Genomic DNA, 22712 nt, shown 5'->3' on the forward strand with positions numbered 1-22712 from the left:
ATTGTACAAACTGATGCTTCAAATGTAGGTATTTTTTTTTTGTTATTGAACTTTACCCAGTTACAACTAAGTTTTGTCAAAAAAGCTTTTACGTCGTCTACGATTCTCAAGAAAGACGAGGCGACGGAAACAATGTAGGTATAGGTGCAGTCCTTAGTCAACTGGGTGAGAAAGGTAGGGAACACCCCATTTGTTTCATCAGCAGGAAGTTAAAGGATCCTGAAACAAGGTGGGCAACAATAGAATGTGAATGCTTTGCTATTGTGTGGGCACTAAAGAGGTTTAGACCATACTTGTATGGATCTACCTTCACCATTCAGACTGACCTCCAACCCTTGAGATGGCTGATGCAAATGAAAGGGGAAAACCCAAAGTTACTCAGATGGTCAATCTGCCTCCAAGGATTTGATTTTTCCATTGAGCACAGAGCAGGAAGTCACCACCAAAATGCTGATGGTCTCTCTAGGATGTTTGTAACCGACTAGAGGTATGAGAACCATCCAGGAGTGGATTAAATCCTCCTGTCCCTTAGTCTGGGGGGGGGGGTGAGTGTTAGGGAGAATTCTCATTTCATGGCTAATTTCCCTTACCTAGTGAGTCCCTCAGCAGCTTTGCTGGATCTCTGGAGTTCTTTCTTTCCACTTGGTGAGAGTGTGAGCTTTTTCCCCACTCTTACTTGTATTTTGCTATGTGTTTTGACCTGTTTTTGTGATTGTGGGCTTTGGAGTACACCACTTCAGTAGCTCCCCTCTTTGTGTGTGTCACACAGCACCTTCTGTGGCACAGGGTTGTCGTTCAGACTCCCACCAACTCCATTTCTGAGGTGACTACCGTCCCCCAGAAAAGGGTAAAGTTACCATTAAATTTACTTAGTCAAATTTAACCACAGATCCAGTACACACCATCTGTTATGCTCACCTGGTTCCCACGGGGGCGTCGACCGGAACTGGGCCGCTGTTGTTTCCACCAGTGTGGCGTGTAGCGCCGAGATGACTGACTGGACTGGCCCGCTCAGCCTAGTTTGTCTGGCTCGCAAGAATATTCTTCTGCAAAGGAGAAGAGGAATTAACCACCTGTGGAATTGAGTGTCAACCCACGTTCCCCACTCCCTTTGTCTTCCCACAGATCACTCTTGATGTCCCCTCCCTAGTCTCACCTGATGGTTTGGAAGGATGAGCTCCCCATCCTGCGTCGACCGCAGGGGCGCGTTGATGACCAGTTACTTCACTGGCGTAGAGGAATTGGTGAGTTCCAGTATTGACTCTAAAGTCCAATTGTTCATAAGAGTTCAAATGTCTGATCTTCACTCTGTCCGATTCCTTGCAGGTTGCCGATTAATCCACTCGAAGATTTCCAAATGGCACTTGGTAAGATTCAGGTAAGCCTATTGTGGTTTTCCCCTTAGGGGCCGGGGTACGGCGATGAAGCAGAGTTAACTGTGCCGACCCGAGATGAGGTGAGTACCTCCCGTGGTAAATCAGGAAAGTCCTTGGGGGTAGCTTGCATAGCCTTAGAGAGTCCCCTTGCTCACCTTGCTGTCTTTGTCTCCTTAGGTGTTGGAAGGCGGCCGCGAGATGGAGAGAGCGTGATGGAATGCTGAAGTACCGCCAAGCAGGTGAGTTCAGCGCGGCGCCGTAGGAATGAGAAGCGATGCTTCAAAGACTTCTGTCTTTCAGTTCCGTTGCGAAATGGATCAGGATTCAGGTAAGGATTAAAGTTAAAACTCCTGTTCTAACCTTTATCCTTCTTTTCTTCTTGTTTCAGGAGTCCCAGGACTGAAGCGGGCGTGGCTGAAGACTGGAGCTGCTGAAAACACGGTGAGCGTTACGCTGCAGCAAGCACGTGTGGCTGTCCGGGCGTGGTTTAAATAGCCTTGGAAGAAGATCCAGGTAAGTATTCTCCCACAGCCCCACCCAAGTAACAAAATAGTCCCTTCAGTAAAATAGTCCCTCCTAAGCCTCATTTGGCTTGAGTCTTCATGCAGCATGGTCTACCTCAGGTGAGTATGCAGCATGGTCTGCTTCAGGTAAGTTATCAATAATGAGCCTGGCGCCCATGGCGCCAGGACTGACTTTATCTTTATGAGCCTGGCGCCATAGGCGCCAGGACTGCACCCAAACAGCCCCTAACTGGGGCTCTTGGGCATGCTCCAAGTGGCATGATGCCTGCTTCCGGGGCTGTTGGGCCTGGTCTGGTCTTCCGGGGGCAGGCATCATGACAGCACTCCCCCTCAAGGCCCCTCCTAAAGTTGTTCACCACCTTGGCCGTGGTTTGTCTGGAAATTCCCGATGGAACCTCTTCACTAAACAAGGTGCATGCACGTGGTCACTAGGTTCACAAGACCTTTCCTGCGGACCATAACCTTTCCAGTCAATTAGGTAAAAGAGTTTTGATCTCACTCTTTTTGAGTCCAAAATATTCTTGACTTCGAACTCGGGCTCCCCGACTATGAGGATAGGTTCAGGTGGAGTGGTTAGCCTAGTTCCTGGTTGCACTGACTTCAAAAGAGACACGTGGAAGACGGGATGGATTTGCATATGAGCAGGTAGGTCCAACTTGACGGCCACTGGGTTAATAATTGCCTTGACAGAAAAAGGTCCCAAATACCTGGGGTTAAATGCCCGAGTCCCCTTGAGTGGTAAGTGCTTAGTGGCTAACCATACTTGGTCCCCTATTTGGTATTGAGGAGCTTCACTTCTGTGCTGATCCACATCCTTTTTGTATTTTTCCTTAGCCTTTTGCAAATGGATGGTTGCTTCTTTAAAGGCTTGTGTAATAACAGCGTGGAGATGGTCCACTGCGGGCATCTCTAAATGCTGGGGTGAGTCCAAATCCGAGGTTCGAGGATGGTGCCCATAAATGGTAAAAAAGGGACTTTGTCCAGTTCCTGAGTGTACGGAATTATTGTACGCATACTCTGCGATCCACAGAATGTCTTTCCAATTCCCCTCAGACTGATGTAGCATACAACGGAGGTACTGTTCAAGAGTCTGGTTGGTCCTCTCCATTTGACCGTCGGTCTGAGGGTGGTGACTGGTCGAAAGCCTAACATCAATTTGTGCCAGTTGGCAGCATTTCCTCCAAAAATGTGGAATGAATTGACTGCCCCGATCTGAAATTAACACTGAAGGAAAGCCATGCAGGCGGACAACATGTTCAAGGAATTCCTTGGCCAGGATTGAAGCTGAAGGTATCCCTTTTAAAGGAATGAAGTGGGCCATTTTAGAAAAAAGATCTACAATAACTAGAATGGTATTGTAACCTTGGTACGGGGGTAAATCCGTGATGAAGTCTAATGACAAGGTATGCCAAGGGTAGGTGGTATGTCTAATGGTTGCAATAATCAAGCAGGTTTTTTCTTTTGCCCTTTATTTTGTGCGCAAATGCCACAAGACATGACAAATGACTTGACGTCCTTTCGCCAGGTGGGCCACCAAAATTGCTTCCTAATTTTAGCTTCGGTTTTTGCAATACCCGGATGCCCTTCTATTAAGGTGTCATGGTAATGGGAAATGACAAGTTCCTGTAGTTCCTTTTGCGGTAAAAATAGCCGGCCTTGGTAATAAGGTAAATCATCGATGACAGAGTACTCTGGACCTTTCTTTATCCAGTCCTGTAGGGCAACAGAATCAAAGAGTTGGTGGATCTTGTTTTGAATGTCCTCCAGTGTCTGTATGGATGTCAGGCCAAGGATTCTCTGTTCCGGAATTATGGGTACGGGTTCTAAAGTTATTTCTTTTTCTCCCATTCCAATCCGGGACAAGGCGTCTGCTTTACCATTCTTACAACCTGGTCGATAAGTTATTACAAAATCAAACTCGGCGCCCAACGGAGTTGGCGCGAAGATTGGGCTTTGTATGTCTTTAGGTATTGTAAGTTGCGGTGATCGGTGATGACCGTGATGGTATGTCTGGCACCCAGTAGATAGTGCCGCCAAGCCTTGAAGGCGGACTTGATGGCCAGCAGCTCCTTGTCGGTTATGGCATAGTTTAATTCGGGGGCTGAACATTTTCTTGACCAAAACGCCACTGGGTGAAGCTGGTTAGTTTCAGGATCCTTTTGGGAAAGGACTGCTCCCATGGCTGAACTGGAAGCATCTGTTTCCACTATGTAGGGAAGCTCGGGCGCGGATGTCTTAATATTGGAGCAGATGTAAATTTAGCTTTTAACTCTTGGAAGGCGTTCTCGGCTTCCTCTGTCCACACAAAGCATTTGTTTTTTCGCAATAGCGTTGTAATGGGATGTACAATGTGCGAGAAGTCCGGGATAAACCTGCGGTAGAAATTAGCAAAGCCAAGCATGCTTTGAACTTCTTTGATTGAACTTGGCGAAGGACAATTAAGAATGGCATCCAATGTTCGTGTATCCATCGGGATTCCTCTCGGGGTCAGAATAAATCCAAGGAATTCCACTTCAGTAGTGTGGAAGATACACTTTTCCAGTTTAGCATATAATTTATGCTGGCGTAACTTCTCTAGGACTGCTCGGACGTGTTTTACATGCTCAGATTCTGATAAAGAGTATACTAAGTTGTCGTCGATGTAAACGACCACACAAACGTCGATAAGCTCTCGGAGGACATCGTTCATGAAGAACTGGAAGGCTGCTGGTGCATTGCATAGTCCGAAGGGCATCACCTGGTACTCAAATAGTCCGTACTTGGTGCAAAAAGCAGTCTTCCATTCGTCACCCTCTTTGACACATACCAGATGGTATGCCCCCCGAAGGTCTAGTTTCGTGTATATACAAGCGGCCTTCACCTGGTCTAGTAGTTCTGGGATCAAAGGCAGTGGGTATCGATTCTTGATGGTTATTTGATTCAGTGCGCGGTAGTCTATACATGTTCTAAGGTCGCCTTCCTTTTTCGGTACAAAGAACAAAGCTGAAGATGCAGGGGACTTGGACGGGCGAATGAAGCCATTAGCAAGGTACTGGTCTAGGTACTGGCGCAAATGGAGATTTTCGGGTTCCGTAAGGGCATAGATTCTGCTGCAAGGTGGTTGTGCTCCAGGTACAAGCTCTATTTGACAATCATACGATCTGTGAGGGGGTAAGGTGTTTGCCTGTTCCTTTTGGAAGACATCCTGAAAGTCTTGGTATTCAACAGGTAATTGTATGGCTACTGGAATTACTGGGGCCAGGACTGAGTTTTGAGTTTTCCTTGGGTAGCAGGTGTGAGCACATCCTGGGAAGGTTAGCCTCTTCTCTCGCCAATCAATACAGGGATTATGTTTTTCCAACCAAGGTATCCCCAGTATCAGCTGAAACTGTGGGGCCTTGATTAAGTCAAACATCATAGCCTCTCGATGCCCATCTTGACTCAGCAATGTAATCTCTGCAGTGGAATGAGTTACGGGTCCAGAGGCAATTTCCGTTCCATCTACAGTGGTGACAACATCGGCTGTGGTCTTGCGGGTGAGAGATAGATTCATCCTGGTACCCAATTCCCAGTCCAAGTAATTTCCTATGGCTCCACTGTCTACGTACGCCTTTACCGCGTGCATGCGTGATGGCTGCTCTGGATCTACAAGGACCATGGGTATGGTGAAATGCGAGGTCAGAGTGTCCTTCTTTAAGCTCGGCAAGCGGACCTCTACGCTTGCCGGGCGTGGTCGTTTCCCGAGTCAGATTTCACATGGTTTTCGTCTGCTGCTCCTATAACTTTCTTGGGTGGTTTTACAGGGCAGTTCCGAAGAAAATGACCAGTAGTTCCGCAATATAAACATAATTGCAGTTGCCGTCTTCTATCTCTCTCCTTTTGGGTTAAGGGTCCTTTAACCCCCCCCCGATTTGCATAGGTTCTGAGACATCTACTCCCTTGGAGTTTACGTGGGTTTTAACCAACACCCTGTTCTCAAACTTGGTTCGGTCAGCCTTCCTGGTTTGAAGTCTCTGATCGAGCTGGACCACTAGATCTATATATTCAGCACAGTCTTGAGGCGGGTTCACGATTTGGGCCAAAACATCTTTGAGTTCTCCCCGAAGTCCTCTATGGAATAATGTAATTCGCTTGGCTTCAGGCCATTCGGTTTCCACTACTAATCTATTGAAAGTTGCAATGTAAGATAAAAGATCCTGGTTACCTTGACGTAGGGATAAAAGTTTGTTGTCCAAAGCCTGTCCTCGGGAGTGTCGGGCGAATAGTCTTTCCATGCTTGTTCGAAAACCCTGGAAATCGCGAAGAATTGTGTCATCCTGGTAAACTAGTGGAATGGACCAATCCGCCGCACTGCCGCTGAGATATGACAGTACAAAGGCTACCTTGGCCTGATCGTTTGGGAAAGCTCCAGCTCTACATAAAAAGTGCAAGCGGCATTGATTCATGAATGTTGCAAACCCTTTTGGGTCTCCGGCAAAGCGTTCAGGCGGAGCCAAAGGAACGGCTCCAGGTAAATTTATCTGCACCGGGTTACTCGATGGTACAGGAGCTGGACTTGCCCCAAGTCCTGGTAGAGGTGTTTGTCCAGCCTGGCTCTGTAATAGTTGTCTGGCCAACTCATCAGTTCGTTCTATTGACACTATCAGTTCCCTCCTGAGGGCATTGGTTTCTTGGCCGGCGGAATGCACTTCAACCCTTAATTCCCCTAATAATTGGGCCAACTGATCAGTTTCCGAGGTCTCCATGACGCCCAGGTGGGTATTTGTGGGTAGGCTTCGCGTTCTGTTACGCTCACCTGGTTCCCACGGGGGCGTCAACCGGAACTGGGCCGCTGTTGTTTCCACCAGCGTGGCGTGTAGCGCCGAGATGACTGACTGGACTGGCCCGCTCAGCCTAGTTTGTCTGGCTCGCAAGAATATTCTTCTGCAAAGGAGAAGAGGAATTAACCACCCGTGGAATTGAGTGTCAACCCACCTTCCCCACTCCCGTTGTCTTCCCACAGATCACTCTTGATGTCCCCTCCCTAGTCTCACCTGATGGTTTGGAAGGTTGAGCTCTCCATCCTGCGTCGACCGCAGGGGCGCGTTGATGACCAGTTACTTCACTGGCGTAGAGGAATTGGTGAGTTCCAGTATTGACTCTAAAGTCCAATTGTTCATAAGAGTTCAAATGTCTGATCTTCACTCTGTCCGATTCCTTGCAGGTTGCCGATTAATCCACACGAAGATTTCCAAATGGCACTTGGTAAGATTCAGGTAAGTCTATTGTGGTTTTCCCCTTAGGGGCCGGGGTACGGCGATGAAGCAGAGTTGACTGTGCCGACCCGAGATGAGGTGAGTACCTCCCGTGGTAAATCAGGTAAGTCCTTGGGGGTAGCTTGCATAGACTTAGAGAGTCCCCTTGCTCACCTTGCTGTCTTTGTCTCCTTAGGTGTCGGAGGGCGGCCGCGAGATGGAGGGAGCGTGATGGAATGCTGAAGTACCGCCAAGCAGGTGAGTTCAGCGCGGCGCCGTAGGAATGCGAAGCAATGCTTCAAAGACTTCAGTCTTTCAGTTCCGTGGCGAAATGGATCAGGATTCAGGTAAGGATTAAAGTTAAAACTCCTGTTCTAACCTTTATCCTTCTTTTCTTCTTGTTTCAGGAGTCCCAGGACTGAAGCAGGCGTGGCTGAAGACTGGAGCTGCTGAAAACACGGTGAGCGTTACGCTGCAGCAAGCAGAATAACGCGAAGCACGTGTGGCTGTCCGGGCGTGGTTTAAATAGCCTTGGAAGAAGATCCAGGTAAGTATTCTTCCACAGCCCCACCCAAGCAACAAAATAGTCCCTTCAGTAAAATAGTCCCTCCTAAACCTCATTTGGCTTGAGTCTTCATGCAGCATGGTCTGCCTCAGGTGAGTATGCAGCATGGTCTGCTTCAGGTAAGTTATCAATAATGAGCCTGGCGCCGATGGCGCCAGGACTGACTTTATCTTTATGAGCCTGGCGCCATAGGCACCAGGACTGCACCCAAACAGCCCCTAACTGGGGCTCTTGGGCATGCTCCAAGTGGCATGATGCCTGCTTCCGGGGCTGCTGGGCCTGGTCTGGTCTTCCGGGGGCAGGCATCATGACACCATCTTACATGGAGTGCTGGAAGGGTTAACTCTTAACTCTTTTTATCTGTACCTCCTAGAGCATTGTTTCGCTCTTTTAGCATTTAGACATGGCTGGTGGCATTGGTATCTACCCTAAATTTCTACCGCGGTTATCTTATATAACCGTGGTAATATTGTAGGCTATTGTGTTAGCCTCAGACTTAAACCCGCTTCACCAAATCCTTTTTCGTTTGGCTCCGGTGCGGTTTATTCACCATTTCTTTTTGTTAAACTCCTTCTTGTGTTTTACTTTGCGTGGCAAACCAGGTTTGCCTTCTTTGTTCACTGTCTTTTGGCGGGCTTCTACCTAGCAGCCCTCCTCAAGGTGCCTGGGTGTCTAGGTGGGCTGAATGTGAGGGAGGGGTGTAGTCACCCCCTGTACAGGGAATCCTAGGAAACCCAAGTCGCACTTGGACATGATTGGACAAGGTGGTTGTCCGGGCTGGACAACCCCCCTGCTGGGTGATTGACAGCCAGGCTGTGTGAATGGGGGTTTTGCGCATAAAAGGCACGTCTCTTGGACTGGAAGTCAGAGAGTCGCCACTAGTTTGTTTTTTTTTGTTTTTTTTTTATAGTGTAACTGTTTTAGTTTACATTTAAACTTTTATCACACTTTCCATTTCATTTCCTTTCATTTTACTTTTATATCATGACTATCTTTAAGTCCTTCACCTCCAGAGGTATATGTAAGTTTATTCACTTAATTTGTCCAGTCTTTGGCATATTTTCCTCGACTAGTTCACCATCTTTTTCTTTGAGGATTTTATCCAAAAAGTTTACACCCGCACATGAGAATCTCGGATTGTGTCCTTGAATAAAATAATCCCAATGTTCCTAGTCGCCACTAGTATTACAAGGAACCGACGAGAAGTGGAGGAGAGGTCGACTGCTGCAACTACCCCATACCGGTGAAGCCCCCCTGCAGTCCTGAGCTATCTACCATTCAACGACTAAGAGGAGATCTAGTCCGGAGTCTTCTTCCCTTGAGCCTGGTGGGGATAACCAGCTCATCTTCTTCAGCCAGAGGTCGCCTTCGTGGTCGAAATCGCTGCACACTGCTTTAGTTGTCCGGATAGCCACCTGAAGGATCTCTCCTGCTTTTAAGGAGCACACCTTTTATTCATTGTCGCTGCTGCCGGCCTCATCCCTGTGTGGTGCGGACCCCCTCATTGTCCCTCTTCGTGCTGAAGCTGCAGGAAAGCGTGGGTCTGTGGGAAACCAACAGGAACAACTGCCGTGGCACCAGCTTTGTTCTTTGAGAAAGGTACTGTGTCGTGTTTGAGGAATTTTGGGTGAAATCCCTATTTCTCTACTTTAAGGCTTGTCCTTACTTTTCCCTCCTTCTTATAACTTTTGCTTCCGAACATTGACAATATCAAAGTATTCTTGGCAACGTTGAATCTCAAACTGTCCGACTGTGTGATCCTCGACAAACGGCACCCTGTGTCACTTGACTTTGTCTCCGGCCCGTTGACTCTTGAATTCCTGTCTATGTGTGTTCTTGGATTCTATCTGCCTAAGCAACATATTTTGATTTTTGCCCCCAACTCTCGCTGGGTATTTCAGGTGCTAAGTGTGTTTTTACCCCGGTAGCATTTCTTGCTGCGGATATGCGTTTATCTAATAGACCGAACTGTAAAAAGTGAAGCAATTGTATTCACGGTAACGTGTTCTGTTTCATAACACCGGTCCATTCAAACACAGGGTACTTACCTCGAATAATACTGTACAAAGCGAATTGGTTAGTTGTAGTATATTTTACGTGTGGTTTTTGAATTAATAGAAGTGTCGTGTTAATAAAAAATGCTTTAAAAATAAATGTACTTATATTTTTTTCCTGAAACCTTGAGTCAGTGTTTGCTTGAGTCACAGTAATTGTGGTTCCTTTGTGTAATCTCTGCTACTGCTCATATACTCTTGAGATAAGCCTGGCTCCTCTGCTACTGCTACTACTATAACCTAGTAGTACAGGCTTGTACCAAGGTAAAACTTGAATTGCCACCGGTAGTCTTAATTGTGTGTATTGGTCCCTAAGGGCACTGCACAGAATTCTGCCTAACATTGAGCCATTTCTCAATTGTCTTTCAAAACTGCATGGTCTAGCCGAATAGATTCTTAAAAGTACACATCTCACAAGGCCCGGCGCCTACGGTCACACCACACTGAATGCGCCTGATTTTGTCTAATCTGAGAAACTAAGCAATGTTGGGCCTAGTTAGTACCTGGATGGGAGACTGCCTGGGAATACCAGGTGCTGTAGGCTTTTTTGTGCTCCATGTTCAGGGAGTGACCCATTTCTCAATTGTCTTTCAAAACTGCATGGTCTAACCGACTAGATGCTTAAAGGTACAAATCTCAGAAGGCTCTTAGGGCCACACCACACTGAATGTGCCTGATCTTGTCTCTTCTCAGAAGCTAAGCAGTGTTGGCCTAGTTAGTACCTGGATGGGAGACCGCCTCGGAATACCAGGTGCTGTAGGCTTTTTTGTGCTCTATGATTAGTAATTGTGCCACTTCTCAATTGCTTTTTAAATTTGCTTATGATTCCAAAATAAATGTATCCCTTTTAATAGCGGAAATGTTGGACAACAACATGAGGGCTGGCGCTACCTATTTACATAAAATTAACATACGGGTAGTGTGTTCATGGGTAATAAATCACCTTCACATGTAATGCAGTTCAGAGAATATTGAGTCCATAAAGAGTCTTGAAAGAAAGCCATGGTTGTGTTGGTTGTTCTCTCCAACTCCCTGCAACAGAAACAGGATGGATGGATGGAGTAAAGTTATCCTACCAGACATAGGAGTCCTGAATGGGCCAACAAGTCTTATATATCTCGCCTGATCGAGTGATGAGTGTGGTATCATGTTGCAAGTGGCTTTATGGCTTAGCTTACTAACTGTAAATGCATAAGAGTAATACTCTTAGCATTTCTCAATTTTAGGGCTACACCACACTGAATGCACCCGATATCGGAAGTTAAGCAGTTTCGGGCCTAGTTAGTACCTGGATGGGAGACCGCCTGGAAATACCAGGTGCTGTAGGCTTTTTTTGTGCTCCATGTTCAGGCAGTGAGCCATTTCTCTATTGGCTTTCAAAACTGCGTGGTCTAGCCAACTAGATGCTTAAAGGTACAAATCTCAGAAGGCCCAGAGCCTACGGCCACACCACACTGAATGCGCCTGATCTTCTCGTCTGATCTCAGAAGCTAAGCAGTGTCGGGCTTAGTTAGTACCTGGATGGGAGACCGCCTGGGAATACCAGGTGCAGTAGGCTTTTTTGTGCTCCATGTTCAGGCAGTGAGCCATTTCCCAATTGGCTTTCAAAACTGCATGGTCTAGCCAACTAGATGCTTAAAGGTACAAATCTCAGAAGGCCCAGAGCCTACGGCCACACCACACTGAATGCGCCTGATCTCGTCTGATCTCAGAAGCTAAGCAGTGTCGAGCCCAGTTAGTACCTGGATGGGAGACCGCCTGGGAATACCAGGTGCTGTAGGCTTTTTTGTGCTCCATGTTCAGGCAGTGAGCCATTTCTCAATTGGCTTTCAAAACTGCATGGTCTAGCCAACTAGATGCTTAAAGGTACAAATCTCAGAAGGCCCAGAGCCTACGGCCACACCACACTGAATGCGCCTGAACTCGTCTGATCTCAGAAGGTAAGCAGTGTCGGGCCTAGTTAGTACCTGGATGGGAGACCGCCTGGGAATACCAGGTGCTGTAGGCTTTTTTGTGCTCCATGTTCAGGCAGTGAGCCATTTCTCAATTGGCTTTCAAAACTGCATGGTCTAGCCAACTAGATGCTTAAAGGTACAAATCTCAGAAGGCCCAGAGCCTACGGCCACACCACACTGAATGCGTCTGATCTCAGAAGCTAAGCAGTGTGGGGCCTAGTTAGTACCTGGATGGGAGACCGCCTGGGAATACCAGGTTCTGTAGGCTTTTTTGTGCTCTATGATTAGTAATTGTGCCACTTCTCAATTTCTTTTTAAATTTGCTTATGATTCCAAAATAAATGTATCCCTTTTAATAGCGGAAATGTTGGACAACAACATGAGGGCTGGCGCTACCTATTTACATAAAATTAACATACGGGTAGTGTGTTCATGGGTAATAAATCTACCTTCACATGTAATGCAGTTCAGAGAATATTGAGTCCATAAAGAGTCTTGAAAGAAAGCCATGGTTGTGTTGGTTGTTCTCTCCAACTCCCGGCAACAGAAACAGGATGGATGGATGGAGTGAAGTTATCCTACCAGACATAGGAGTCCTGAATGGGCCCACAAGTCTTATATATCTCGCCTGATCGAGTGATGAGCGTGGTGTCATGTTGCAAGTGGCTTTATGGCTTAGCTTACTAACTGTAAATGCATAAGAGTAATACTCTTAGCATTTCTCAATTTTAGGGCTACACCACAATGAATGCGCCCGATCTCGGAAGCTAAGCATTTTCGGGCCTAGTTAGTACCTGGATGGGAGACCGCCTGGGAATACCAGGTGCTGTAGGCTTTTTTGTGCTCCATGTTCAGGCAGTGAGCCATTTCTCAATTGGCTTTCAAAACTGCATGGTCTAGCCAACTAGATGCTTAAAGGTACAAATCTCAGAAGGCCCAGAACCTACGGCCACACCACACTGAATGCACCTGATCTCATCTGATCTCAGAAGCTAAGCAGTGTCGGGCCTAGTTAGTACCTGGATGGGAGACCGCCTGGGAATACCAGGTGCTGTAGGCTTTTTTGTGCTCCATGTTCAGGCAGTGAGCCATTTCTCAATTGGCTTTCAAAACTGCATGGTCTAGCCAACTAGATGCTTAAAGGTACAAATCTCAGAAGGCCCAGAGCCTACGGCCACACCACACTGAATGCCCCTTGATCTCGTCTGATCTCAGAAGCTAAGCAGTGTCGGGCCTAGTTAGTATCTGGATGGGAGACCGCCTGGGAATACCAGGTGCTGTAGGCTTTTTTGTGCTCTATGATTAGTAATTGTGCCACTTCTCAATTTCTTTTTAAATTTGCTTATGATTCCAAAATAAATGTATCCCTTTTAATAGCGGAAATGTTGGACAACAACATGAGGGCTGGCGCTACCTATTTACATAAAATTAACATACGGGTAGTGTGTTCATGGGTAATAAATCTACCTTCACATGTAATGCAGTTCAGGGAATATTGAGTCCATAAAGAGTCTTGAAAGAAAGCCATGGTTGTGTTGGTTGTTCTCTCCAACTCCCTGCAACAGAAACAGGATGGATGGAGTAAAGTTATCCTACCAGACATAGGAGTCCTGAATGGGCCCACAAGTCTTATATATCTCGCCTGATCGGGTGATGAGCGTGGTATCATGTTGCAAGTGGCTTTATGGCTTAGCTTACTAACTGTAAATGCATAAGAGTAATACTCTTAGCATTTCTCAATTTTAGGGCTACACCACAATGAATGCGCCCGATCTCGGAAGCTAAGCATTTTCGGGCCTAGTTAGTACCTGGATGGGAGACCGCCTGGGAATACCAGGTGCTGTAGGCTTTTTTGTGCTCCAATTTCAGGCAGTGAGCCATTTCTCAATAGGCTTTCAAAACTGCATGGTCTAGCCAAGTAGATGCTTAAAGGTACAAATCTCAGAAGGCCCAGAGCCTACGGCCACACCACACTGAATGCGTCTGATCTCAGAAGCTGAGCAGTGTTGGGCCTAGTTAGTACCTGGATGGGAGACCGCCTGGGAATACCAGGTGCTGTAGGCTTTTTTGTGCTCCATGTTCAGGCAGTGAGCCATTTCTCAATTGGCTTTCAAAACTGCATGGTCTAGCCAACTAGATGCTTAAAGGTACAAATCTCAGACTGCCCAGAGCCTACGGCCACACCACACTGAATGCGTCTGATCTCAGAAGCTAAGCAGTGTCGGGCCTAGTTAGTACCTGGATGGGAAACCGCCTGGGAATACCAGGTGCTGTAGGCTTTTTTGTGCTCCATGTTCAGGCAGTGAGCCATTTCTCAATTGGCTTTCAAAACTGCATGGTCTAGCCAACTAGATGCTTAAAGGTACAAATCTCAGAAGGCCCAGAGCCTACGGCCACACCACACTGAATGTGCCTGATCTCGTCTGATCTCAGAAGCTAAGCAGTGTCGGGCCTAGTTAGTACCTGGATGGGAGACCGCCTGGGAATACCAGGTGCTGTAGGCTTTTTTGTGCTCCATGTTCAGGCAGTGAGCCATTTCTCAATTGGCTTTCAAAACTGCATGGTCTAGTCAACTAGATGCCTAAAGGTACAAATCTCAGAAGGCCCAGAGCCTACGGCCACACCACACTGAATGCGCCTGATCTCGTTTGATCTCAGAAGCTAAGCAGTGTCGGGCCTAGTTAGTACCTGGATGGGAGACCACCTCGGAATACCAGGTTCTGTAGGCTTTTTTGTGCTCTATGATTAGTAATTGTGCCACTTCTCAATTTCTTTTTAAATTTGCTTATGATTCCAAAATAAATGTATCCCTTTTAATAGCGGAAATGTTGGACAACAACATGAGGGCTGGCGCTACCTATTTACATAAAATTAACATACGGGTAGTGTGTTCATGGGTAATAAATCTACCTTCACATGTAATGCAGTTCAGAGAATATTGAGTCCATAAAGAGTCTTGAAAGAAAGCCATGGTTGTGTTGGTTGTTCTCTCCAACTCCCTGCAACAGAAACAGGATGGATGGAGTAAAGTTATCCTACCAGACATAGGAGTCCTGAATGGGCCCACAAGTCTTATATATCTCGCCTGATCGGGTGATGAGCGTGGTATCATGTTGCAAGTGGCTTTATGGCTTAGCTTACTAACTGTAAATGCATAAGAGTAATACTCTTAGCATTTCTCAATTTTAGGGCTACACCACAATGAATGCGCCCGATCTCGGAAGCTAAGCAGTTTCGGGCCTAGTTAGTACCTGGATGGGAGACCGCCTGGGAATACCAGGTGCTGTAGGCTTTTTTGTGCTCCATGTTCAGGCAGTGAGCCATTTCTCAATTGGCTTTCAAAACTGCATGGTCTAGCCAACTAGATGCTTAAAGGTACAAATCTCAGAAGGCCCAGAGCCTACGGCCACACCACACTGAATGCGTCTGATCTCAGAAGCTAAGCAGTGTCGGGCCTAGTTAGTACCTGAATGAGAGACCGCTTGGGAATACCAGGTGCTGTAGGCTTTTTTGTGCTCTATGATTAGTAATTGTGCCACTTCTCAATTTCTTTTTAAATTTGCTTATGATTCCAAAATAAATGTATCCCTTTTAATAGCGGAAATGTTGGACAACAACATGAGGGCTGGCGCTACCTATTTACATAAAATTAACATATGGGTAGTGTGTTCATCGGTAATAAATCTACCTTCACATGTAATGCAGTTCAGAGAATATTGAGTCCATAAAGAGTCTTGAAAGAAAGCCATGGTTGTGTTGGTTGTTCTCTCCAACTCCCTGCAACAGAAACAGGATGGATGGAGTAAAGTTATCCTACCAGACATAGGAGTCCTGAATGGGCCCACAAGTCTTATATATCTCGCCTGATCGAGCCTGATCGGGTGATGAGCGTGGTATCATGTTGCAAGTGGCTTTATGGCTTAGCTTACTAACTGTAAATGCATAAGAGTAATACTCTTAGCATTTCTCAATTTTAGGGCCACACCACAATGAATGCGCCCGATCTCGGAAGCTAAGCAGTTTCAGGCCTAGTTAGTACCTGGATGGGAGACCGCCTGGGAATACCAGGTGCTGTAGGCTTTTTTGTGCTCCATGTTCAGGCAGTGAGCCATTTCTCAATTGGCTTTCAAAACTGCATGGTCTAGCCAACTAGATGCTTAAAGGTACAAATCTCAGAAGGCCCAGAGCCTACGGCCACACCACACTGAATGCGCCTGATCTCGTCTGATCTCAGAAGCTAAGCAGTCTCGGGCCTAGTTAGTACCTGGATGGGAGACCGCCTGGGAATACCAGGTGCTGTAGGCTTTTTTGTGCTCCATGTTCAGGCAGTGAGCCATTTCTCAATTGGCTTTCAAAACTGCATGGTCTAGCCAACTAGATGCTTAAAGGTACAAATCTCAGAAGGCCCAGAGCCTACGGCCACACCACACTGAATGCGCCTGATCTCATCTGATCTCAGAAGCTAAGCAGTGTTGGGCCTAGTTAGTACCTGAATGGGAGACCGCCTGGGAATACCAGGTTCTGTAGGCTTTTTTGTGCTCTATGATTAGTAATTGTGCCACTTCTCAATTTCTTTTTAAATTTGCTTATGATTCCAAAATAAATGTATCCCTTTTAATAGCGGAAATGTTGGACAACAACATGAGTGCTGGCGCTACCTATTTACATAAAATTAACATACGGGTAGTGTGTTCATGGGTAATAAATCTACCTTCACATGTAATGCAGTTCAGAGAATATTGAGTCCATAAAGAGTCTTGAAAGAAAGCCATGGTTGTGTTGGTTGTTCTCTCCAACTCCCTGCAACAGAAACAGGATGGATGGAGTAAAGTTATCCTACCAGACATAGGAGTCCTGAATGGGCCCACAAGTCTTATATATCTCGCCTGATCGAGCCTGATCGGGTGATGAGCGTGGTATCATGTTGCAAGTGGCTTTATGGCTTAGCTTACTAACTGTAAATGCATAAGAGTAATACTCTTAGCATTTCTCAATTTTAGGGCTACACCACAATGAATGCGCCCGATCTCGGAAGCTAAGCAGTTTCAGGCCTAGTTAGTACCTGGATGGGAGACCCCCTGGGAATACCAGGTGCTGTAGGCTTTTTTGTGCTCCATGTTCAGGCAGTGAGCCATTTCTCAATTGGCTTTCAAAACTGCATGGTCTAGCCAACTAGATGCTTAAAGGTACAAATCTCAGAAGGCCCAGAGCCTACAGCCACACCACACTGAATGCGTCTGATCTCAGAAGCTAAGCAGTGTCGGGCCTAGTTAGTACCTGCATGGGAGACTGCCTGGGAAAACCAGGTGCTGTAGGCTTTTTTGTGCTCCATGTTCAGGCAGTGAGCCATTTCTCAATTGGCTTTCAAAACTGCATGGTCTAGCCAACTAGATGCTTAAAGGTACAAATCTCAGAAGGCCCAGAGCCTACGGCCACAGCACACTGAATGCGCCTGATCTCGTCTGATCTCAGAAGCTAAGCAGTGTCGGGTCTAGTTAGTACCTGGATGGGAGACCGCCTGGGAATACCAGGTGCTGTAGGCTTTTTTGTGCTCCATGTTCAGGCAGTGAGCCATTTCTCAATTGGCTTTCAAAACTGCATGGTCTAGCCAACTAGAAGCTTAAAGGTACAAATCTCAGAAGGCCCAGAGCCTACGGCCACACCACACTGAATGGGCCTGATCTCGTCTGATTTCAGAAGCTAAGCAGTGTCGGGCCTAGTTAGTACCTGGATGGGAGACCGCCTGGGAATACCAGGTGCTGTAGGCTTTTTTGTGCTCCATGTTCAGGCAGTGAGCCATTTCTCAATTGGCTTTCAAAACTGCATGGTCTAGCCAACTAGATGCTTAAAGGTACAGATCTCAGAAGGCCTAGAGCCTACGGCCACACCACACTGAATGCGCCTGATCTCCTCTGATCTCAGAAGCTAAGCAGTATCGGGCCTAGTTAATACCTGGATGGGAGACAGCCTGGGAATACCAGGTGCTGTAGGCTTTTTTGTGCTCCATGTTCAGGCAGTGAGCCATTTCTCAATTGGCTTTCAAAACTGCATGGTCTAGCCAACTAGATGCTTAAAGGTACAAATCTCAGAAGGCCCAGAGCCTACGGCCACACCACACTGAATGCGCCTGATCTCGTCTGATCTCAGAAGCTAAGCAGTGTTGGGCCTAGTTAGTACCTGGATGGGAGACCGCCTGGGAATACCAGGTGCTGTAGGCTTTTTTTGTGCTCCATGTTCAGGCAGTGAGCCATTTCTTAATTGGCTTTCAAAACTGCATGGTCTAGCCAACTAGATGCTTAAAGGTACAAATCTCAGAAAGCCCAGAGCCTACGGCCAGGCCACACCACACTGAATGTGTCTGATCTCAGAAGCTAAGCAGTGTCGGGCCTAGTTAGTACCTGGATGGGAGACCGCCTGGGAATACCAGGTGCTGTAGGCTTTTTTGTGCTCCATGTTCAGGCAGTGGCCATTTCTCAATTGGCTTTCAAAACTGCATGGTCTAGCCAACTAGATGCTTAAAGGTACAAATCTCAGAAGGCCCAGAGCCTACAGCCACACCACACTGAATGCGCCTGATCTCTTCTGATCTCAGAAGCTAAGCAGTGTCGGGCCTAGTTAGTACCTAGATGGGAGACCGCCTGGGAATACCAGGTTCTGTAGGCTTTTTTGTGCTCTATGATTAGTAATTGTGCCACTTCTCAATTTCTTTTTAAATTTGCTTATGATTCCAAAATAAATGTATCCCTTTTAATAGCGGAAATGTTGGACAACAACATGAGGGCTGGCGCTACCTATTTACATAAAATTAACATACGGGTAGTGTGTTCATGGGTAATAAATCTACCTTCACATGTATTGCAGTTCAGAGAATATTGAGTCCATAAAGAGTCTTGAAAGAAAGCCATGGTTGTGTTGGTTGTTCTCTCCAACTCCCTGCAACAGAAACAGGATGGATGGAGTAAAGTTATCCTACCAGACATAGGAGTCCTGAATGGGCCCACAAGTCTTATATATCTCGCCTGATCGAGCCTGATCGGGTGATGAGCGTGGTATCATGTTGCAAGTGGCTTTATGGCTTAGCTTACTAACTGTAAATGCATAAGAGTAATACTCTTAGCATTTCTCAATTTTAGGGCTACACCACAATGAATGCGCCCGATCTCGGAAGCTAAGCAGTTTCAGGCCTAGTTAGTACCTGGATGGGAGACCGCCTGGGAATACCAGATGCTGTAGGCTTTTTTGTGCTCCATGTTCAGGCAGTGAGCCATTTCTCAATTGGCTTTCAAAACTGCATGGTCTAGCCAACTAGATGCTTAAAGGTACAAATCTCAGAAGGCCCAGAGCCTACGGCCACACCACACTGAATGCGCCTGATCTCGTCTGATCTCAGAAGCGAAGCAGTGTTGGGCCTAGTTAGTACCTGGATGGGAGACCGCCTGGGAATACCAGGTGCTGTAGGCTTTTTTGTGCTCCATGTTCAGGCAGTGAGCCATTTCTCAATTGGCTTTCAAAACTGCATGGTCTAGCCAACTAGATGCTTAAAGGTACAAATCTCAGGACGCCCAGAGCCTACGGCCACACCACACTGAATGCGTCTGATCTCAGAAGCTAAGCAGTGTCGGGCCTAGTTAGTACCTGGATGGGAGACCGCCTGGAATACCAGGTGCTGTAGGCTTTTTTGTGCTCCATGTTCAGGCAGTGAGCCATTTCTCAATTGGCTTTCAAAACTGCATGGTCTAGCCAACTAGATGCTTAAAGGTACAAATCTCAGATGGCCCAGAGCCTACGGCCACACCACACTGAATGCGCCTGATCGCGTCTGATCTCAGAAGCTAAGCAGTGTCGGGCCTAGTTAGTACCTGGATGGGAGACCACCTGGGAATACCAGGTGCTGTAGGCTTTTTTGTGCTCCATGTTCAGGCAGTGAGCCATTTCTCAATTGGCTTTCAAAACTGCATGGTCTAGCCAACTAGATGCTTAAAGGTACAAATCTCAGAAGACCCAGAGCCTACGGCCACACCAGAAGCTAAGCAGTGTCGGGCATAGTTAGTACCTGGATGGGAGACCGCCTGGGAATACCAGGTTCTGTAGGCTTTTTTGTGCTCTATGATTAGTAATTGTGCCACTTCTCAATTTCTTTTTAAATTTGCTTATGATTCCAAAATAAATGTATCCCTTTTAATAGCGGAAATGTTGGACAACAACATGAGGGCTGGCGCTACCTATTTACATAAAATTAACATACGGGTAGTGTGTTCATGGGTAATAAATCTACCTTCACATGTAATGCAGTTCAGAGAATATTGAGTCCATAAAGAGTCTTGAAAGAAAGCCATGGTTGTGTTGGTTGTTCTCTCCAACTCCCTGCAACAGAAACAGGATGGATGGAGTAAAGTTATCCTACCAGACATAGGAGTCCTGAATGGGCCCACAAGTCTTATATATCTCGCCTGATCGAGCCTGATCGGGTGATGAGCGTGGTATCATGTTGCAAGTGGCTTTATGGCTTAGCTTACTAACTGTAAATGCATAAGAATAATACTCTTAGCATTTCTCAATTTTAGGGCTACACCACAATGAATGCGCCCGATCACGGAAGTTAAGCAGTTTCGGGCCTAGTTAGTACCTGGATGGGAGACCGCCTGGGAATACCAGGTGCTGTAGGCTTTTTTGTGCTCCATGTTCAGGCAGTGAGCCATTTCTCAATTGGCTTTCAAAACTGCATGGTCTAGCCAACTAGATGCTTAAAGGTACAAATCTCAGAAGGCCCAGAGCCTACGGCCACACCACACTGAATGTGCCTGATCTCGTCTGATCTCAGAAGCTAAGCAGTGTCGGGCCTAGTTAGTACCTGGATGGGAGACCGCCTGGGAATACCAGGTGCTGTAGGCTTTTTTGTGCTCCATGTTCAGGCAGTGAGCCATTTCTCAATTGGCTTTCAAAACTGCATGGTCTAGCCAACTAGATGGTTAAAGGTACAAATCTCAGAAGGCCCAGAGCCTACAGCCACACCACACTGAATGCGCCTGATCTCGTCTGATCTCAGAAGCTAAGCAGTGTCGGGCCTAGTTAGTACCTAGATGGGCGACCGCCTGGGAATACCAGGTTCTGTAGGCTTTTTTGTGCTCTATGATTAGTAATTGTGCCACTTCTCAATTTCTTTTTAAATTTGCTTATGATTCCAAAATAAATGTATCCCTTTTAATAGCGGAAATGTTGGACAACAACATGAGGGCTGGCGCTACCTATTTACATAAAATTAACATACGGGTAGTGTGTTCATGGGTAATAAATCTACCTTCACATGTATTGCAGTTCAGAGAATATTGAGTCCATAAAGAGTCTTGAAAGAAAGCCATGGTTGTGTTGGTTGTTCTCTCCAACTCCCTGCAACAGAAACAGGATGGATGGAGTAAAGTTATCCTACCAGACATAGGAGTCCTGAATGGGCCCACAAGTCTTATATATCTCGCCTGATCGAGCCTGATCGGGTGATGAGCGTGGTATCATGTTGCAAGTGGCTTTATGGCTTAGCTTACTAACTGTAAATGCATAAGAGTAATACTCTTAGCATTTCTCAATTTTAGGGCTACACCACAATGAATGCGCCCGATCTCGGAAGCTAAGCAGTTTCAGGCCTAGTTAGTACCCTGATGGGAGACCGCCTGGGAATACCAGGTGCTGTAGGCTTTTTTGTGCTCCATGTTCAGGCAGTGAGCCATTTCTCAATTGGCTTTCAAAACTGCATGGTCTAGCCAACTAGATGCTTAAAGGTACAAATCTCAGAAGGCCCAGAGCCTACGGCCACACCACACTGAATGCGCCTGATCTCGTCTGATCTCAGAAGCGAAGCAGTGTCGGGCCTAGTTAGGACCTGGATGGGAGACCGCCTGGGAATACCAGGTGCTGTAGGCTTTTTTGTGCTCCATGTTCAGGCAGTGAGCCATTTCTCAATTGGCTTTCAAAACTGCATGGTCTAGCCAACTAGATGCTTAAAGGTACAAATCTCAGGACTCCCAGAGCCTACGGCCACACCACACTGAATGCGCCTGATCTCAGAAGCTAAGCAGTGTCGGGCCTAGTTAGTACCTGGATGGGAGACCGCCTGGGAATACCAGGTGCTGTAGGCTTTTTTGTGCTCCATGTTCATGCAGTGAGCCATTTCTCAATTGGCTTTCAAAACTGCATGGTCTAGCCAACTAGATGCTTAAAGGTACAAATCTCAGAAGGCCCAGAGCCTACGGCCACACCACACTGAAGGCGCCTGATCTCGTCTGATCTCAGAAGCTAAGCAGTGTCGGGCCTAGTTAGTACCTGGATGGGAGACCGCCTGGGAATACCAGGTGCTGTAGGCTTTTTTGTGCTCCATGTTCAGGCAGTGAGCCATTTCTCAATTGGCTTTCAAAACTGCATGGTCTAGCCAACTAGATGCTTAAAGGTACAAATCTCAGAAGGCCCAGAGCCTACGGCCACACCACACTGAATGCGTCTGATCTCAGAAGCTAAGCAGTGTCGGGCCTAGTTAGTACCTGGATGGGAGACCGCCTGGGAATACCAGGTGCTGTAGGCTTTTTTGTGCTCCATGTTCAGGCAGTGAGCCATTTCTCAATTGGCTTTCAAAACTGCATGGTCTAGCCAACTAGATGCTTAAAGGTACAAATCTCAGAAGGCCCAGAGCCTACGGCCACACCACACTGAATGCGCCTGATCTCAGAAGCTAAGCAGTGTCGGGCCTAGTTAGTACCTGGATGGGAGACGGCCTGGGAATACCAGGTTCTGTAGGCTTTTTTGTGCTCTATGATTAGTAATTGTGCCACTTCTCAATTTCTTTTTAAATTTGCTTATGATTCCAAAATAAATGTATCCCTTTTAATAGCGGAAATGTTGGACAACAACATGAGGGCTGGCACTACCTATTTACATAAAATTAACATACGGGTAGTGTGTTCATGGGTAATAAATCTACCTTCGCATGTAATGCAGTTCAGAGAATATTGAGTCCATAAAGAGTCTTGAAAGAAAGCC

The 22712-nt window shown here is 46.7% G+C and overlaps 18 non-coding genes and 18 pseudogenes across 18 annotated transcripts; all 36 read left to right on the forward strand.

Annotated features, from left to right (window-relative positions):
- Window positions 1-10157: 10157 nt before the first annotated feature.
- LOC138495420 (5S ribosomal RNA) lies at window positions 10158-10276 on the forward strand (annotated as a pseudogene).
- Window positions 10277-10377: 101 nt separating this feature from the next.
- LOC138495632 (5S ribosomal RNA) lies at window positions 10378-10495 on the forward strand (annotated as a pseudogene).
- A 457-nt stretch (window positions 10496-10952) lies between these two features.
- Window positions 10953-11061, forward strand: LOC138496112 (5S ribosomal RNA; annotated as a pseudogene).
- Window positions 11062-11168: 107 nt separating this feature from the next.
- Window positions 11169-11290, forward strand: LOC138494722 (5S ribosomal RNA; annotated as a pseudogene).
- Window positions 11291-11396: 106 nt separating this feature from the next.
- On the forward strand, window positions 11397-11515 carry LOC138494026 (5S ribosomal RNA). Its single transcript, XR_011276994.1, has one exon. It is a non-coding gene; the product is annotated as a 5S ribosomal RNA (ribosomal RNA).
- A 106-nt stretch (window positions 11516-11621) lies between these two features.
- LOC138494016 (5S ribosomal RNA) lies at window positions 11622-11740 on the forward strand. Its single transcript, XR_011276985.1, has one exon. It is a non-coding gene; the product is annotated as a 5S ribosomal RNA (ribosomal RNA).
- A 106-nt stretch (window positions 11741-11846) lies between these two features.
- LOC138495340 (5S ribosomal RNA) lies at window positions 11847-11955 on the forward strand (annotated as a pseudogene).
- A 458-nt stretch (window positions 11956-12413) lies between these two features.
- Window positions 12414-12522, forward strand: LOC138495547 (5S ribosomal RNA; annotated as a pseudogene).
- Window positions 12523-12628: 106 nt separating this feature from the next.
- On the forward strand, window positions 12629-12747 carry LOC138493838 (5S ribosomal RNA). Its single transcript, XR_011276824.1, has one exon. It is a non-coding gene; the product is annotated as a 5S ribosomal RNA (ribosomal RNA).
- Window positions 12748-12853: 106 nt separating this feature from the next.
- LOC138494561 (5S ribosomal RNA) lies at window positions 12854-12973 on the forward strand. Its single transcript, XR_011277480.1, has one exon. It is a non-coding gene; the product is annotated as a 5S ribosomal RNA (ribosomal RNA).
- A 454-nt stretch (window positions 12974-13427) lies between these two features.
- Window positions 13428-13536, forward strand: LOC138495548 (5S ribosomal RNA; annotated as a pseudogene).
- Window positions 13537-13642: 106 nt separating this feature from the next.
- Window positions 13643-13751, forward strand: LOC138495238 (5S ribosomal RNA; annotated as a pseudogene).
- A 106-nt stretch (window positions 13752-13857) lies between these two features.
- LOC138495153 (5S ribosomal RNA) lies at window positions 13858-13966 on the forward strand (annotated as a pseudogene).
- A 106-nt stretch (window positions 13967-14072) lies between these two features.
- On the forward strand, window positions 14073-14191 carry LOC138493413 (5S ribosomal RNA). Its single transcript, XR_011276438.1, has one exon. It is a non-coding gene; the product is annotated as a 5S ribosomal RNA (ribosomal RNA).
- Window positions 14192-14297: 106 nt separating this feature from the next.
- Window positions 14298-14416, forward strand: LOC138494370 (5S ribosomal RNA). Its single transcript, XR_011277306.1, has one exon. It is a non-coding gene; the product is annotated as a 5S ribosomal RNA (ribosomal RNA).
- Window positions 14417-14870: 454 nt separating this feature from the next.
- Window positions 14871-14979, forward strand: LOC138495693 (5S ribosomal RNA; annotated as a pseudogene).
- Window positions 14980-15085: 106 nt separating this feature from the next.
- LOC138495472 (5S ribosomal RNA) lies at window positions 15086-15194 on the forward strand (annotated as a pseudogene).
- A 679-nt stretch (window positions 15195-15873) lies between these two features.
- LOC138493814 (5S ribosomal RNA) lies at window positions 15874-15992 on the forward strand. The gene has a single exon (XR_011276802.1). It is a non-coding gene; the product is annotated as a 5S ribosomal RNA (ribosomal RNA).
- Window positions 15993-16098: 106 nt separating this feature from the next.
- Window positions 16099-16217, forward strand: LOC138493755 (5S ribosomal RNA). Its single transcript, XR_011276749.1, has one exon. It is a non-coding gene; the product is annotated as a 5S ribosomal RNA (ribosomal RNA).
- Window positions 16218-16896: 679 nt separating this feature from the next.
- Window positions 16897-17005, forward strand: LOC138495426 (5S ribosomal RNA; annotated as a pseudogene).
- A 106-nt stretch (window positions 17006-17111) lies between these two features.
- LOC138494356 (5S ribosomal RNA) lies at window positions 17112-17230 on the forward strand. The gene has a single exon (XR_011277293.1). It is a non-coding gene; the product is annotated as a 5S ribosomal RNA (ribosomal RNA).
- Window positions 17231-17336: 106 nt separating this feature from the next.
- Window positions 17337-17455, forward strand: LOC138494395 (5S ribosomal RNA). The gene has a single exon (XR_011277329.1). It is a non-coding gene; the product is annotated as a 5S ribosomal RNA (ribosomal RNA).
- Window positions 17456-17561: 106 nt separating this feature from the next.
- Window positions 17562-17680, forward strand: LOC138494885 (5S ribosomal RNA; annotated as a pseudogene).
- A 106-nt stretch (window positions 17681-17786) lies between these two features.
- On the forward strand, window positions 17787-17905 carry LOC138496929 (5S ribosomal RNA). Its single transcript, XR_011278382.1, has one exon. It is a non-coding gene; the product is annotated as a 5S ribosomal RNA (ribosomal RNA).
- A 107-nt stretch (window positions 17906-18012) lies between these two features.
- LOC138495585 (5S ribosomal RNA) lies at window positions 18013-18126 on the forward strand (annotated as a pseudogene).
- A 105-nt stretch (window positions 18127-18231) lies between these two features.
- On the forward strand, window positions 18232-18350 carry LOC138494273 (5S ribosomal RNA). Its single transcript, XR_011277218.1, has one exon. It is a non-coding gene; the product is annotated as a 5S ribosomal RNA (ribosomal RNA).
- A 679-nt stretch (window positions 18351-19029) lies between these two features.
- On the forward strand, window positions 19030-19148 carry LOC138497029 (5S ribosomal RNA). Its single transcript, XR_011278457.1, has one exon. It is a non-coding gene; the product is annotated as a 5S ribosomal RNA (ribosomal RNA).
- A 106-nt stretch (window positions 19149-19254) lies between these two features.
- On the forward strand, window positions 19255-19362 carry LOC138495476 (5S ribosomal RNA; annotated as a pseudogene).
- A 106-nt stretch (window positions 19363-19468) lies between these two features.
- On the forward strand, window positions 19469-19587 carry LOC138497085 (5S ribosomal RNA). Its single transcript, XR_011278508.1, has one exon. It is a non-coding gene; the product is annotated as a 5S ribosomal RNA (ribosomal RNA).
- An 873-nt stretch (window positions 19588-20460) lies between these two features.
- LOC138493414 (5S ribosomal RNA) lies at window positions 20461-20579 on the forward strand. The gene has a single exon (XR_011276439.1). It is a non-coding gene; the product is annotated as a 5S ribosomal RNA (ribosomal RNA).
- A 106-nt stretch (window positions 20580-20685) lies between these two features.
- Window positions 20686-20804, forward strand: LOC138494152 (5S ribosomal RNA). The gene has a single exon (XR_011277108.1). It is a non-coding gene; the product is annotated as a 5S ribosomal RNA (ribosomal RNA).
- A 679-nt stretch (window positions 20805-21483) lies between these two features.
- Window positions 21484-21602, forward strand: LOC138494414 (5S ribosomal RNA). Its single transcript, XR_011277346.1, has one exon. It is a non-coding gene; the product is annotated as a 5S ribosomal RNA (ribosomal RNA).
- A 106-nt stretch (window positions 21603-21708) lies between these two features.
- Window positions 21709-21817, forward strand: LOC138494811 (5S ribosomal RNA; annotated as a pseudogene).
- A 106-nt stretch (window positions 21818-21923) lies between these two features.
- Window positions 21924-22042, forward strand: LOC138497046 (5S ribosomal RNA). Its single transcript, XR_011278472.1, has one exon. It is a non-coding gene; the product is annotated as a 5S ribosomal RNA (ribosomal RNA).
- Window positions 22043-22148: 106 nt separating this feature from the next.
- LOC138495044 (5S ribosomal RNA) lies at window positions 22149-22257 on the forward strand (annotated as a pseudogene).
- Window positions 22258-22363: 106 nt separating this feature from the next.
- On the forward strand, window positions 22364-22472 carry LOC138495452 (5S ribosomal RNA; annotated as a pseudogene).
- The last annotated feature ends 240 nt before the right edge of the window (window positions 22473-22712 follow it).

The sequence above is a fragment of the Ambystoma mexicanum genome, chromosome 10 (genome assembly GCF_040938575.1).
Source record: "Ambystoma mexicanum isolate Mex_15411 chromosome 10, UKY_AmexF1_1, whole genome shotgun sequence".
NCBI lineage: Eukaryota > Metazoa > Chordata > Amphibia > Caudata > Ambystomatidae > Ambystoma > Ambystoma mexicanum.